Genomic DNA, 14,925 nt, shown 5'->3' on the forward strand with positions numbered 1-14,925 from the left:
ATCTACTCAAACTGTATCATCAGAAAAGCCTATAATTAAAATTCGTGGAATTTATAAAACCCACATTTTGTTAAATTATTCATACGATACAAAACATTATAATAATAATTTAATCTGTGAACCTTAAAATATGTAGATGTCGCGCGAACCTGCGAACGTTGAGGTCTGACGTTATACGATTTGCACCGCTATTTTTTGTTTTTGTTTATATAAATACCGCACTAGAGTCCCAATTTCTTACGCTCTGATATTTACTGTCCAGAGACGGTGGGACTATGACATTCCCATGATTGATCATTTTGCGTGGTTGAATGGAAGAGATGGGGAGGAAGAAGGTTGGAAAACGTACCTGGCTATTCAGATATGATCACCAAACACGGCTAAAGCGATTTCAAACAGCGTTTCGATTACTGATTGGTGGTCTTTCACTAGGGGATACTGGAAGTACATTCCACCGTTTTTACTATCTGGAATTTGTAGGTCATCCACCCTTTTCAGATGAATAAACTTTGGTAAAAATAATATTGGGTCCAAATGAGATCCCTGTGGTACTCCGCTCGATGCCACAAATGTATAGAATGCGAATGAATGAACCTCGACCGCTAAGTTCCTTTTCAATAGATAACATATTGCATGTCACTCCCAACAATTTTAACGGGTACAAACCAAAAAATTTACCTGCGCGATAGCGATTCGAATCCTTATAAAGAAGCGGTTACCACGGAGCTCTCGGCGGCAGGACCATAATCAAATTAATACACGTACGATGACCCGTCTTGCAAAAATTGTGATACTACCTGGTCGTAAATCCAACCACATACCATGGCTTGGATCGCGTCATAGCCCGCCGTTGGATTGAAAATCTTGTTCTTGGCTGCGTGGATTCAAATACGAATAAAGCACCAGACCACTCAGTCGAAATACCTGGAAAAGGGTATAAATTAATTATATCAATCAAGTTGTTGCGCGAGAATTTTTGTTTAAGTGTCTTCTTTCTGCGCGCTTCCAATTTGGAGTCTAGCAGGTGGGCACATAGTCAGAACACCTGAAGAAATGTATGTATGGGATTATCCACTCTCAGGTGTTTTTGAAGACGTGCCGTGGAATTGTCAGATTTGTTTCCAAGTCTTGGGCGGTTCGGGAGGAGCGGCCCACGCTGCGCCGCCCCCGGTCACGTCCTCAGTTCCTCAGTCGACTCGCGATCGCCGCCGTGCTACGTCGTCCGCCTGTTAGTGCGCGAAAGCCTCTTCTCGAATACGTGTTTATTTACCAAATAAATATTTTAACCGGCGTGGCAACACCCGAACGTGTTATTAATTGATAAACAAATGATGTGAGCATTCCTAATAAATCGAAAATAAAAAAGTGCAATAAATTTTTATTAAATAATTAAAAAAATTATCATATTTAACTTAGTGCATTTTTTCCTCAGTTATTTTTTAACATTTAAAAAATAATTGTACTGTGCCAAATGTTATAAGAGTGATGCTTCTGCCGATCGGATTATGTTGCTGAAACGTGTTTTGAACGTGTTTTCGACTCAGGTCGTTTAACCTCCATATATTTTGACGTTTTTTTGTTTGTATGATAATGTCATATATTTAGGTTTTTTCGTAAATATACAGAATACAGGGACCTTTTATTTTAAATAGACTTTGTATCAGTAAGATAATAATGAGATGTAAGTATTTTATTTGCATTTTAGTAGAGTTATTTCGTTACAAAAAACATTAATAATTAGACGTCATTTCTTCACGCCTTGTTTTGACATTATATTAAAATAGTTTTTTTTGACTAGATTTTTTTTTTTTAATTTTTTTTTTAAAATTTTAATTGGATACAAAATTTCGCAACAACGACAATCGACGCCAAGTGAACAATCTATTTTAATTTATCGAAATAACTGTTAAAATGAATTATTTTCCATTTTCAGTAACTGAAATATTTACTTCTCATTATTATCTAACAACAACAATTTTTATGTTTTTAATTACGTATTATGGTGTTTCTAGTTTCTGTATATTTACTTCTTTTTTTTACTTGTTATTTATTATTACTACTGCACTTTGGTGACCAATTCTCTATAGTGTGTTATTTAAATCTTCATACTTCGCTTCGAATGCTTTTAATGGTTTCTGATTTGCCCGCATTGGTTATATTGCGCGTGTTAATTGAATTTTATCGCCTTTTCTAGAAGTCCACGTAAATAATACAAGTTGGAATAATCTTACCAAAGTGAGTTGCTTCTCATGCGAATGGCATTCCTATAAAAATATTGTGATCGCTGCTTAGAATGTGTGTTTTGCAATATTTCTATAATTATTAACGCTGAAAGGACCAATTATTATTCCCGTCAACTGCATTAAAAAAAACCGCTATTTTTATCTTTATTATTTTTGACTTGTAACTTTGTTCCACTTATTTATTTGGCATCGAGCCGATATTACCCTACTGCAGGCATCTTTTGACTGGTACACTTTAAACTTATGCCAGGATGTGAACAACAGCTGGGTCAAGGGTTAAAAACCTTAATTCTGTGTTGTATTTGAATGATAAATTAATTAAACATTGAAGAAGAAGATAATACTAATAAATTTAAACTAAACATGAAACCGAACAAGGCATAGAAAAATAAAAACGGTAACGGTGGCAATTGGGAATCGAATCCAGGATCTCTCTGTCTTATCCATCTTTAAAAAGATAGCAGCCAACAATATGTATAAAAAATGTTGAAGATCATAGTGTTAATTATGAATTCAAAATCGACAGTAATGACCTTGATATAATTAAGTTTCAATGTCCGAGTTGTTGTCTCGGTGAGAAAGAGATCCTTGGTTCGATTCGCATTTGAGACCGTTACCTTTATATTAAGGCGAATCTTAATGCCAAATCACCATTTTGATTAATCTTTATAACGAATTGGTGTACATTATGAATACCAAAACATATGCTTTAGATAAATTGAAGGTTTTCCTATATTTTCGCTTGAGTAGAATGCATACAAAAAAATAAATAACATTTCAAAAAGACATCTGCCCTGATGATGGACACTGCAATGCTGTCCGAAACGTTGGCTAAAGAAGGAGTTAGCGCAACACGGCATAATACCCCAAAAACAAATAACAAAAATACTTTTGGCCGTGAAAATCTTAAATCATATTTAACATTTCAAAAAATATAAATGTAAACTACTAAAAAATTTTTTTTCAACAGAAATGTATGAAAGCGTAAAAGAAACAACTTAAAAAAAATACAGTATTATAGCTAAGATTATCTGTGACAGTTTCACTTGAAAATGTTTGCTTTCTTATAAAATTATTTACAAAATAATAAAAACCTGTTTTGTGCTTGACATCGAACGTTTCTAGACTCCGTTTGTCAAGCGATTTTAATGCCTATTACGTACAATATAAGGTATACCAAGAATATACATATTTTTGGCTTGTAGCTTCCACTTAATTCCCATGTCTTGTTCTGTTTCATGTTGCGTTTAGATTTATTTGTATTATCCTCTTCTTCAGTGATATATTTGATTGGTATAACCTTAAAAAAATGATTCTAATAAAATTGAATACTTTAATTTAATTTTTAACAGCACGGAATTAACCTATTAGAACTTTGATAAAATGACACTTTAATATTTTGTTTTAATTTGTTTAACTACTTATGATATTATATTTGGATTTTATTTAATTCTCAATTTTTTGTGTCTCAATTTCATAGGTTGTTGATTTCTGATTTTTCTCTCGAGGTTACTGTTATTTGTAAGTTATGGCTTATTATTTCGATTAATTAACATTTTTAAATATTACCGCCACTAAAAATACATGAATCTTTAAAATGATATATTGACTAATTCCATTATTACATGTCTTTCACGACGCGGGGCGGTGGTTCCCTAAAATCGCCGTTAATATCCGAAGGCTGTTTGTTATTCCAGTAAATCGGTTATTACTGATGTGATTTTAATTTGAATTTAGAATAGAACGAAATTCGTTATTATTTGTGGCTAATTCAAATTTTAAACGTTGCTATTGATGAAGTTAACGGAAAACTTGGCCATTATAAATGATTTAGGCAAGTCATCATTGGAGAATCAATTAATGTAATTGCATTTGCGGCTTCGAAATAATTACTTTGTAAACTATTATCGCCTATCGGTGGCTTAATAGATTGATATCTTCTAGAAATTTTAGTTCCGATCCACACCTTTACTTCTATCTCGGCTTTGATAAACTCATCAAAAGTTTGGCAAAATACCTGATAAACCGATAGTACCTAATTATAGGGTACGTTAGAATTATTACTTGAAAAAAAACAGTTTATGGTAACATTCTGATTTTGATCAATGTTTTATTTTATTGTATTCATAGGGGTAAGACTCTCGACTAGCCATCTTAAAGTCGCGGGTTCAAATCCCGGCTTGCGCTAGTAAATTTTATTTGTGTTATTTCACAATTTATTTGTTTTAAATAAGATTCTCTCAGTATCGCCCTGGTGTAAGACCAGTCACACCATTCAGAATTGAAACCATTCATGAAATGGCTTTAATCTTGTTTGGTGATCAGATCTGATTAGTCAGGTACTCGCACATATTCATCTTCTCCAAACTCTTCCCCTCCCCACTGCATTTAGACTCGCAACATACCCCAATTGGGGATGCCATAGTCTCACTGGCTCCAGGCGGTTGGGAGCAGTTAAGACTCTTGTGCGGTATTCACATAGAAAAAAATGTGGCAAACAAAATTAAAATGTATTCCTGCAGCGCTAATTCTCGTCGCAGGCACTACTAATCTTATTTTAAATCGCAAGATTGCATTCCGCAGTTAACCTGCTCAGTTCCTTGCATTCATTTTCGATGCAAAGAGGCAGTCCAAGAAAACATTATTGCTTGGGGGGGAACCGGGAAATTTATTGCCACGCCTCTGAAAATGATTATCTTGCATTACGGATTATTTTTAGTGTAGTATTTCAAACGTCAAGCGCTTGAATAATATGGACCCTCTTCACCTCGGGATCTTAGAACAACAAGTTGTGATCTGACCCAATAATACCCTGAGATAATTAGTTATAAAGTAGCTCTTTGTAGAACTCATTATTTCATGACAGTGCTGCGGCTGATGGAACCTCATTGATCAAAGGCGCTATTGAAAGTTTAACTTCAGGCTAATTTGCTCGTTGCTTGTTGGGAACAACTCAAATGGAGACACAACTATTTGTGTCTCCATTTCTGTTGTGGTGGAAAATATGATATTAAACCGCGTTAGAAAGAAAAAAAACAACGATTTATATCCAAATCTAGAAGTTAACCATGTAATCCCATACAGACCTATCACACCAAGTGCGGGTGTGGGGATGATGATATGCCGTGATCTGCTATTGGAAAATGAAACGACCCCCTTCAAACAATTTAATCAGGGAGCTGCCGTGGTCACGCGGCTGTCAGCTGCCAAGATTACAGATCCCCTACAATGAAATTATATTCCGCGGCAGCTCCTTAATTGATCTGACCCCTGCCATAGGGATAGCTTCGTGTGACACTACAACATATAATATGTATAGGCCACGCCCAAAAACCGCTTGATGCGTATAGCGTAATCTGACACAGGCGTGAGGCTGATCCCCATCCAATAATTCCATATTCATATGTGCGTGATTAGCAAAGAGCATGGTAGACTTTATACAGATAATTTTTGTTTAATATATTGCGTATGTTTCTAAGAGGTGAGAGAGGTGAGTTTTTTGTTAATAATTTCCAAATATATTTTTATGAATAAAGAAAAAAAAAATCTTGTTAGTGTTGACCTCCCAGGTCAAATGCATTACAAAAAAAGTGCTATTAGAAAACGCGTAACCTGATAAGTCCAGGAGACCTAGTCTGATCTAGATTTCGAATACCATTCTCCCTTATACACGCGTGAAAGTGATGTTACGTGCAAGAATAATTTCTCGACCAACGTCATGGCCCGACTTGCATCATTACGTGTAATTTATGAACCTCCCAATCTTGCAGCGGTGTGAGCCTTTGTCGATAATTCGGTTAAAAGAACGATCAACTTTCTTCTTTTTCAACCTGTTTTGTGTTACTTACTTTTCTTTCTGATGCTTTCATCATACATTAAGTCCCAGTTATTTCGCAGAAATTCAAGCGTGACAAAGTTATCAAATGGTCACTAAGCGCCTTTTTTTTTTTACATTTGAAAGTTAAACGCTGATTCAAGGTGCGTTTCAGTTGTAATAAGATGACAAGCTTTTTTAAAGAGTCCCATTTGCTCCTAACCGTCTGGAGTCAAAGAGATTGGCTTACCCAATCGGGGTATGTCGTGAGGTAGCGGGAGCGGAAGGAGATGGTAATGAGGATGGTGGGGAAGTACCTGGCTATTCAGATCTGTTCACCAAACACGGCTAAAGCTATTTCAATTCTGAATGGTGGTCTTACACCAGGGTGATTCTGAAAGTATCTTCCACTCTGCAACGTGTCGCAAATATACCTTATATTATTTCAAATGATTAAATTGTAAAATAATACAAATTAATTCATTAAAAGTTATTTGTGCACGCCGGAATTTCAACCCGCTACCTCTGGATTGCTAGTTGAGAGCTTACTCCCTGACCACGGAGGACGTCATACAAGCTTAACAATATTATGATTGTCCTCTTTTGCTGTTCACAATTTGTTCCAAAGCTGAGATGGACTTAGAATTGGCATTTAACAGGAAACTTTCAACTGTCGAAAAAACAAAATTCATTCGCTGTATGGCCATGTTACATGTTAAATTTTAATTTCTGTCAAACAACCCGTCCTTAACGTTCACTATTCTATACACTGAATTTCAGATTGGTACCACCAAAATTAAGACGGGCGATTGATAAAACTTATATTTCATAAAACTTATGATATATTTTAGGATTTTTTTTCTTTAGATTAGATAAATCTAACGATGGTAAATGGTAATGTTTAAGAACAGCACCTACCGATTTATTTAACCCAAAATAGTATATATATAAATTTTCAGACAGATGAAATGCCAAATGAAACATTAACTTTTAGTAAAAAAATAAAAATCAAAATTTTAATAATTCTTAGTAATAACATTTGAAAATAATTTCTGGCATATGTCCACGGCGGCTGTTCATGAAGCTCATTTTGGACGTCCAATTTTGGGACACTTTATTGAGCACTGCTCTTCATATTTCACAAACAACGCGAACAATGTTGTCTTCCAATGCGTCAATTGTTGTATTTTATCAACATAAATCTGTGACTCGAAGAAGCGACAAAAATATGTGAAGTGTAATTTTTAATACCTACTGCACTTTTTTTTAATCTATCTTACTACATTATTGTGTAATTTTTGAAAAGCTTTGCAATTAATAAACATGCGAAGCCCTGTTCTGTCAAATTCACACGACTGCAGTAAGGAATAAAGACATTAAGCGGCGTTGATGCAATAATGTGGACATTTTATACGTCTCTTTCCCACTTTCCTTAATAAGAACCAGGATGTGTGTGTGTGTTTTTTTGTTATGTGGTAAGAGTTCCACATATTATTATCCTGTTGGACGTGGGATTGTGGCACCCACAGTGTTGAGGAATGTTGTGAGGCGGAAGGAATGGGGTATGAGAAGGAGGAGGGTTGGGAGAACTTGGCAATTCAGATCTGGTCACATTAAAATTATGTGGCGGTTTGTGTAGTGCACACCCCACCCATCTTACACCATCACATTGTGTCGTAATTATCTACCAATGTGTTTTATTCTAGGAACCAAGTTAGTTTGAGATGTGGCATTGAGTGTTCTTACAAAGATATGTCTACCAGCAAACCTACATCGTAACCCGACTTTTTACTAGTGCAGTGGTGTATATTCTAAAACATTGTGTAATGCGGAATAAAAGTAGTTACCTAACCAATTACCTGCTGAATATTGCGTATAACCTTTAAGACAGGGGGCCAGGGTTGACATATAACTACCTACCTTCAACATAGGACATAATATTATTTATTATCATAGGTAGTTGCGATCTAAAAATGGGTCAGACGGATGATCTAACCGCCTTGCTCAGTCCTACGTGACAAAGGCAAACAACATTAGGTACCTATATCCTCAGTGTTAAAGTTCATTCATGGCAGTGACCAATCTCTTAAGACGATACAGACCAGTCAGTGGCCGAGTTGGCATCACGTTTCGGTCCTACCCAGGCGTAGTGTGTTCAGTAATAATAATAATAATACCTGGATGACTTTTATAGCGCCGTTTTTGTGCAAAAACACCTCAAGGGCGCTGTACTGGCTAAGTCTTCCATCACAACACAAGAAACATTTTCCGCTTACTGTGGTGGTGGAAGGAAATTTTTAAAAATTGACACTATTCGTACCCCGGAAATATTCTCTTTCTTTAAAAAAAATAAATCTAAAAAAAAGTCGGAATCTTAACGACGTAAGTGAAGAAGGCGTGTACAAAAATGCGACGCTTGACCCCAGTACACCTACGGTCGAATTTTCCCTGGCAAATACTTTAAAATAAACAGGGAATTTTAAGAACGACGTAAGTGAAGAAGGCGAATCAAAAATATCCGGCGCCCGGCTTGGCGAATTGGACGAACATACAGTCGAATTTGCCTTAGCAGGTCTAGAAAATTGACATTTCTTTGGGGTTTATTTTACTTAATTCTTTCAAATGTTTCTAAATGAATACCCCGGGAAGTTACTAATTTACTGCTAATTTTATAGTTGGAAACGTTTTATAGTGTTTTCAAAACGTTTTACGTAAAATATTTTAATGGTAGGTTACTGTTGTAAGGTTACGAATAACCTGACGACATTTGAATTCCTACTACTTCCATCATAATAAGAGGAAATGTTGCGATAGTTAAGGATTTGGCTAGCTGAGATGAAACCCGACGCCTTAGACCGCTCTACCAACCAACCGCTTTATTAGTGCAAAGTAATTTACTATATCATCTATATAATTCTTTCTTTGTTTCGTTTCAAAGAATACACTCTGTCCTCAATTAACTTACAAAAACACACAAGATAATCGCAGCTGAAACAATCCAGAGTAATTTTGCTGTCAAAACCTGACGGTGTTTCCGAATGATACCGTCACGCTTGTCGTGTGACGCTTCCCATAATTGAACGTGTCTGGCCCAGTTAGCTGTCTCCTTAATTCTTCTGCTGTTTTTTTTAATTCAGTTTTCTGAAGGTAGTGTTTTCTTCAGAGCCACAAAAAAATTCAGGCCTATAAAAACTGCTTTAAAGTTTAAAATGTGCTACCTACGAACCCATTTTCGGTTATGGTTTTATTGTATAATGTGGCGAATTAAGTTCTTTAGAAATTGATCGTAAAACATTTCAATATTTGTGCCTGAACTTCTCAAAATAGAATAAACACACTTTTTGGCGATGTTTTTTTTGCGAATCAAAACAGGCGACGGGAGTTTAAACATTATCGCCATACTCGCAAGGAGTGTTATTGTTAGCGGTCCGATTCCAAACGTTACACGACGTGCTGCATAATCTTAAAAGATGGATTTATCTTCCAATACTTGGACATTCAATCAGCTAAAATAAATCCATTCCCTTCACACTATCGATCAAGTTCACGCACTAGGGCCTCGAAGAGACTCAAGAATAAGAACGTCGACCAATGGATGTACTTTCGACGGCGATTGCGAGCGGCCTGGATTGGAGAATCGATACCTAGAACACGAATTGAACGATATATTCAAACCATGCTTTGAATTCTCTCCTGGAAAATATTCTAACTGCGCATTATGTTCTAAGTTAATGATGTTCTCTATTGAAGAGGGGTTCCACCTAGCATTGACCGTGAAAAGGCAGATGTCCAATTGGTTGCCAGTGCAATCCATTCGACTACTGTCTAATCGCCCTCCAATCTATGATCTAATAATGCTCTATTAGAATATTACCCACGGTTTCACGGTCGCCTGCTAATGGTAACAGCTGTTCTGAATGCGTTCGTGAACTCCGGTCACATGTTAGCCCCGATGACCGACACGGATATGCGTTTCGATACGTCAGCAAGACGCAATGGCGCGTTATGAGTCTTGACTTTAGATAGTAAACTTAATAATTGGATCGTTTTGTAGCGCCGGTTCTTGAGAATATTCACATTAATAGGGTAGTTTCACTGTTAAGTACAATGTATTATGGAATGTTTTCTAACATTTTTTTATTATTTATTTTTACTTTAGTATCTATTTAACGTTCTGGATTCAATTTATAAATCGCTACCGTATAATGATTTACTTTCTCATTTTTCATAGAAGTAAGATTAATTCTGTTCTACTTATTTAATGTAATATTATGTTCTCAATATTGCAACAGATTCATTAGTTGATTGAACGAATATTATTAAAACCATTAATTTTAACTTTTCTTTTCTCTTGTTATGCCTGGAATATCTGGCGCAGTGTCTGCTATGAGATATGATTCTAAAAAGTCTCTCATATTGGCTGAATAGATGTGAAATTTGTAAAACTCTGTATTTTTTATGATTTTATTTTATATATTTTTTTATTATATGTAATTAGTATGATAGTGTTATGATAATTTCGATGGGCGAACGGTGACAAGTATAAAACAAATATAAATCACTGGAATTAAAATCTTAATCCTAAATAAAATAAGTTGACAGGTTTATAAAATAGTACCCACACCCCTAAATAATAGCCAATAATTTTGGTGTCAGCAAGTTCTCCTAATAACAATTAATAATTGGATAATTTTAATGGCGCTATTTTTCTAAATTATTTCCTGATATAAAGGCGTAACCGTTCACTTGAACCGTGGTACGGCTTACCGCTAGTCGTACGAATGCGACTCCTCAAAAAGAACTAGCTCAATTCGACGGCTCACTCACGAACGACTCATCTCTACTGTTGTGGTAACTATGGTTCTGAACTCGGGTTTGTTTTAAATGTATGTTTCATATTTAAAATTAGAACTAATTGTGTCAAGAATTAAGACAAGCGTTGAAATACCTACATACAATATATATTTTGCAGAAAATTATTTTAGTTCTATGTTTGAAATGTGTATTTTTTTTTTAATTTCTGGGGATAAATTTTAACAATTTATGTCAGATTCGTAATTTTTCAAAGGTCTGTGCTTTACAGCCCAAATGCAATTTATAGATCCTACATTTTAATAACGCAAAATATTTATAATGTGACGTAATTTGAAGTAGGTAATTTTTTGGATAATAGTGGATTATTTATTTACAATCTAAATTACATGTATTGTTAAGTGGGGTTTCCTGGGGTAAAGTGTACAAACTTCGAGAGGTGATTCTACATGACAGTACAAGTAACAAAGATATATAACTTTTTTTCGAAATTTCAACGTTTTATGGTAGTTTTCAGGTACAAAAGTTGGATTGTTTGTATGGAGAAAATAATAATCTTCAATGGAAAAGTATTTTTAAATGGAATTTCGAAAAAATTATTCATCTCTTTTACTTATATTATTATGTAGAATCACATCCTGAAGTTTTTGCACTCTACCCCCTGTAAAACAAAAATCTGTAGAAAAATAGGTTTTTATTTTTTTATGAGAGATGGCATCCTTTTCTTTCTGGCGTCCGTCGATTTAATTATTAATTTTGATTAATTATCTCTGTATATCCGCTGATGTATTGAAAACAAAACGATATTTTTTTCATTTTGTACACCATTTGCTTAAATGGCACACTGAAATAATCTTTGTATCAATGATTTAGCTTTCTGATTAGACCTACCTTAATCCATTACGACGTATAAATATTGATCATCAACTGACCCGTCAGTGTCTAACCATCGTAGGTAATATAAACATTTAATCGTTCATTGTAAGTTACTTACTACCCGGCTTCGCCAGTGCTACAAACCCTTTTTCGTATAAAAATGAAAATTATTTTAAAAAAATTAAAAAAATCAGTTTCATTAATCTTTAAAACCTCCATAGCTTGCTTTCAATGGAAATGGGTTTGTAGGCTAAAGAAAGTTGAGTTGAGCTAGAAGTTGTATATATAAAATCTTTTTATATATTGCAATTTTCATGAAGCCAGAGCTCACCTTTGAATAGTTTTTGCAGCTTTATATTCTCATTTTTTTGCGAGAATCATTACGCCACGCTATTTCGTTTCTGCTCGGTGTTCTATGAAATGTTTATTATTTTTTTATTGAATTTAACATTCCGAGCTATGCTTCTTTGAAGTGTGCTTAGAAAAGCATAACTAAATATTAAGGCGAAGCTTAATGCCAAATCACTATTTTGATTAATCTTTATAACTAATTGGTGTACATTATGAATACCAAAAATATGCTTTAGATAAATTGAAGGTTTTCCTATCGCTTCGCTTGAGCAGAATACAAATAAATAAATAAATTACTCAATAAAAAATATAAATGTAAACTACTAAAAAAATATTTTTTCAATAGAAATGTATGAACGCATAAAGGAAAAAACTTTTAAAAAATACAGTATTTTAGCTAAGATTATCTGTGACAGTTTCACTTGATTAAATTTTTACTTTCTTATAAAATCATTTACAAAACGAATAAAAACCAGTTTTTTTGCTTGAAATCGAACGTTACTAAACTCCGTTTTTCAAGCGATTTTAATGCCTATTACCTACTATATAAGGTATACCAAGAATAAACACATTTTTGGCTTGTAGCTTCCCCTCAAATGTTGGTTATACCATTATAGAATATAGACTATTTAGAGCATTCTTTTGGTGGGCGACAATTAGTCGCGTGTTGTCGGCTAATAGATTAATCAAAAATGTTTTTTGGGAAATTAACGGCTGACATTGTTGATTTTCAAACACGATACGACTTGCGTTCAATTTGTATCTAAATAATGAAAGCGAAATTATCGTGGGAATTGATTTTTACGTGTTTTGTTTCATAATAAGTATTGTATAAACAGGTAAGAATATAATTATTTTTCCATTACAAAATTGGTGTTAAAACGTGAGACAATTCTGTCATATTAAATGTGTATTCTTTTACAATATTGCTGTACATTTTTTCTATGTGTATGCATACTTATATACTCTGATTTTTTATGTAAGGTTGAAATTCGCATAACCTGTTTAGACTTAAGCAAAAAAAATCAAATACCAAACATTATAAATACCTAAATATTTTTTGGTCATATTCTAAGTAACCTCATTCTCTAATGCTTTAATGCTTTATTAAAAAAAAGAAATTCAGAAAATTTTTACTTTTCCAAAAAAAAAACTCGCCAAAAATGACTGGTTAAAACAAAAGCCGAGGTGTGTTCTAATCGCACAGTCTTGTTTATAAAGTTCCCTAATACGCCGCTGCAGCGCTGGTAGCTATACGGTGAGAAGGGCCGTATACTGCTCGGATTAAAATATTTACTCGTACTAACATTCATGCAACATTTTTTTAGACTGGCACCACTTTGTTCCAATTCTCAAAAATAGTCATTTTTCCATTTCGCGTTTAGTTGCTAACGTCACGTTTCTTCAGATGACATTTGCGATGTCATTGACCCGGTCTGTTTTGAATTGCTTCGAAATTTGGCCAATTTGATTATGCGTTCCTTATTTTCTTTGGTAAATCGATATTTCGATTTAAAATATTCCTCCGATAGTGCTGCCAATGGGTATTACTGCTTTTTTTACATTTGCGCGACCCATCGATATTTCTCAAAACGACCAGATTTTTAACAAAGTCTGTGATCTCCTTCTTAATACCAAGTAATACGTCCCTAATTGTGGGGTTCGAGCATTGTAAAAATCTTTCACCCACTAATACTGCGGTATTACAGCCGGTATACGCAGTACGATTATGTGTAACGTTTCTACTAACCTGTTCATATCCCTCTGTGTAATCTGTTATGAGTAAGACGGGCAGTGTTTAAATAAAGCCTCTATAATATTTCTAGTCGATCAAATTCACAAACTAAAAAACACACGGTTTAGCATTATTTTACATTACATTGCTTTATTTTCAAAATAACTTGAATGTATGATAGTTGCTTATGTTTTAATATTATATTGAATATGGTTTATACAGCATGAAGTACATTAGCTTTCTATCTAGAATTCTACAACACAGCAGACTTGCTATAAGCCTTGGGTTTATTTTGAACTCTAAGTTTATAGACTTCATTATGATGCAACGGTGAAGATAGTGCAAGTTATTTATGGCCCTGCATTGTGCATTAAATCTGCTTGCTAATGCATACAATGTGCATTTAACGGGGTTATCACGAACTGAGAAAGACTTTTGGTCAATTTTGATAAAGTTTTCAACCTATTGGTCACCATAAAGTGATATTTTAACTTTATAGTTATTTTTCTGCAACTGTTTTAAATAGTCGCCTGCACTATTTTCATGTATAAAATCGTAAATATTTTTTATATATATGTATGTAAAAGCCTTAATAGGCGTGAAATAAATAAATAAAGTTTTTAACCTATTGGTCGCCATAAAGTTTTCAACCTATTGGTCGCCATTTTTAAGCTGAATAAAATAGTGAGGATTTTTGGCATCATACTAATCTTTGCGCTTTAGTAGTAATCTTATCACCATATTGGTTTAATTTAGAATCGAAACTTTACTTGCAATTACTTTTACCGTATTCACCAGTTATTACACCCTTCTTCCTCATTTCCTTCCATTTCCACCTTTTTTTAGATATATTAAACTCGGTGACCGGATAACTCATCAAAATGAAAATTCAACACACCTTTGGAAAGTGATATATATATATGCCTTAGTTTAAATACAAATAGTACCTACCATGCACGAAAAAAATTAACATTTGTAATTTGTTAAGAATGTCTTCGATTATTAGTTAAAAACGGGATTGCAGGCACTTAACGGATGAATTGATAGTTTTCCTGACAAACTTTTGATAGAATTCAGGTGCAAGAACACGTGTT

The 14,925-nt window shown here is 34.2% G+C and overlaps 1 protein-coding gene across 1 annotated transcript in view; it reads left to right on the top strand.

Moving 5' to 3' along the window:
• Nucleotides 1-1,209: 1,209 nt before the first annotated feature.
• LOC149416603 (serine/threonine-protein phosphatase 2A 56 kDa regulatory subunit gamma isoform-like) overlaps nucleotides 1,210-14,925 on the top strand; it is a 169,664-nt gene continuing 155,948 nt past the window's right edge. The window contains exon 1 of the mRNA XM_089640832.1: nucleotides 1,210-1,544. The gene's annotated coding sequence lies outside the window, so the exon portion shown is untranslated. The remainder of the gene's footprint in view (nucleotides 1,545-14,925) is intronic.

This window comes from Hesperophylax consimilis, chromosome 16 (genome assembly GCF_061612785.1).
Source record: "Hesperophylax consimilis isolate HC1 chromosome 16, BYU_Hcon_1.0, whole genome shotgun sequence".
Lineage (NCBI taxonomy): Eukaryota > Metazoa > Arthropoda > Insecta > Trichoptera > Limnephilidae > Hesperophylax > Hesperophylax consimilis.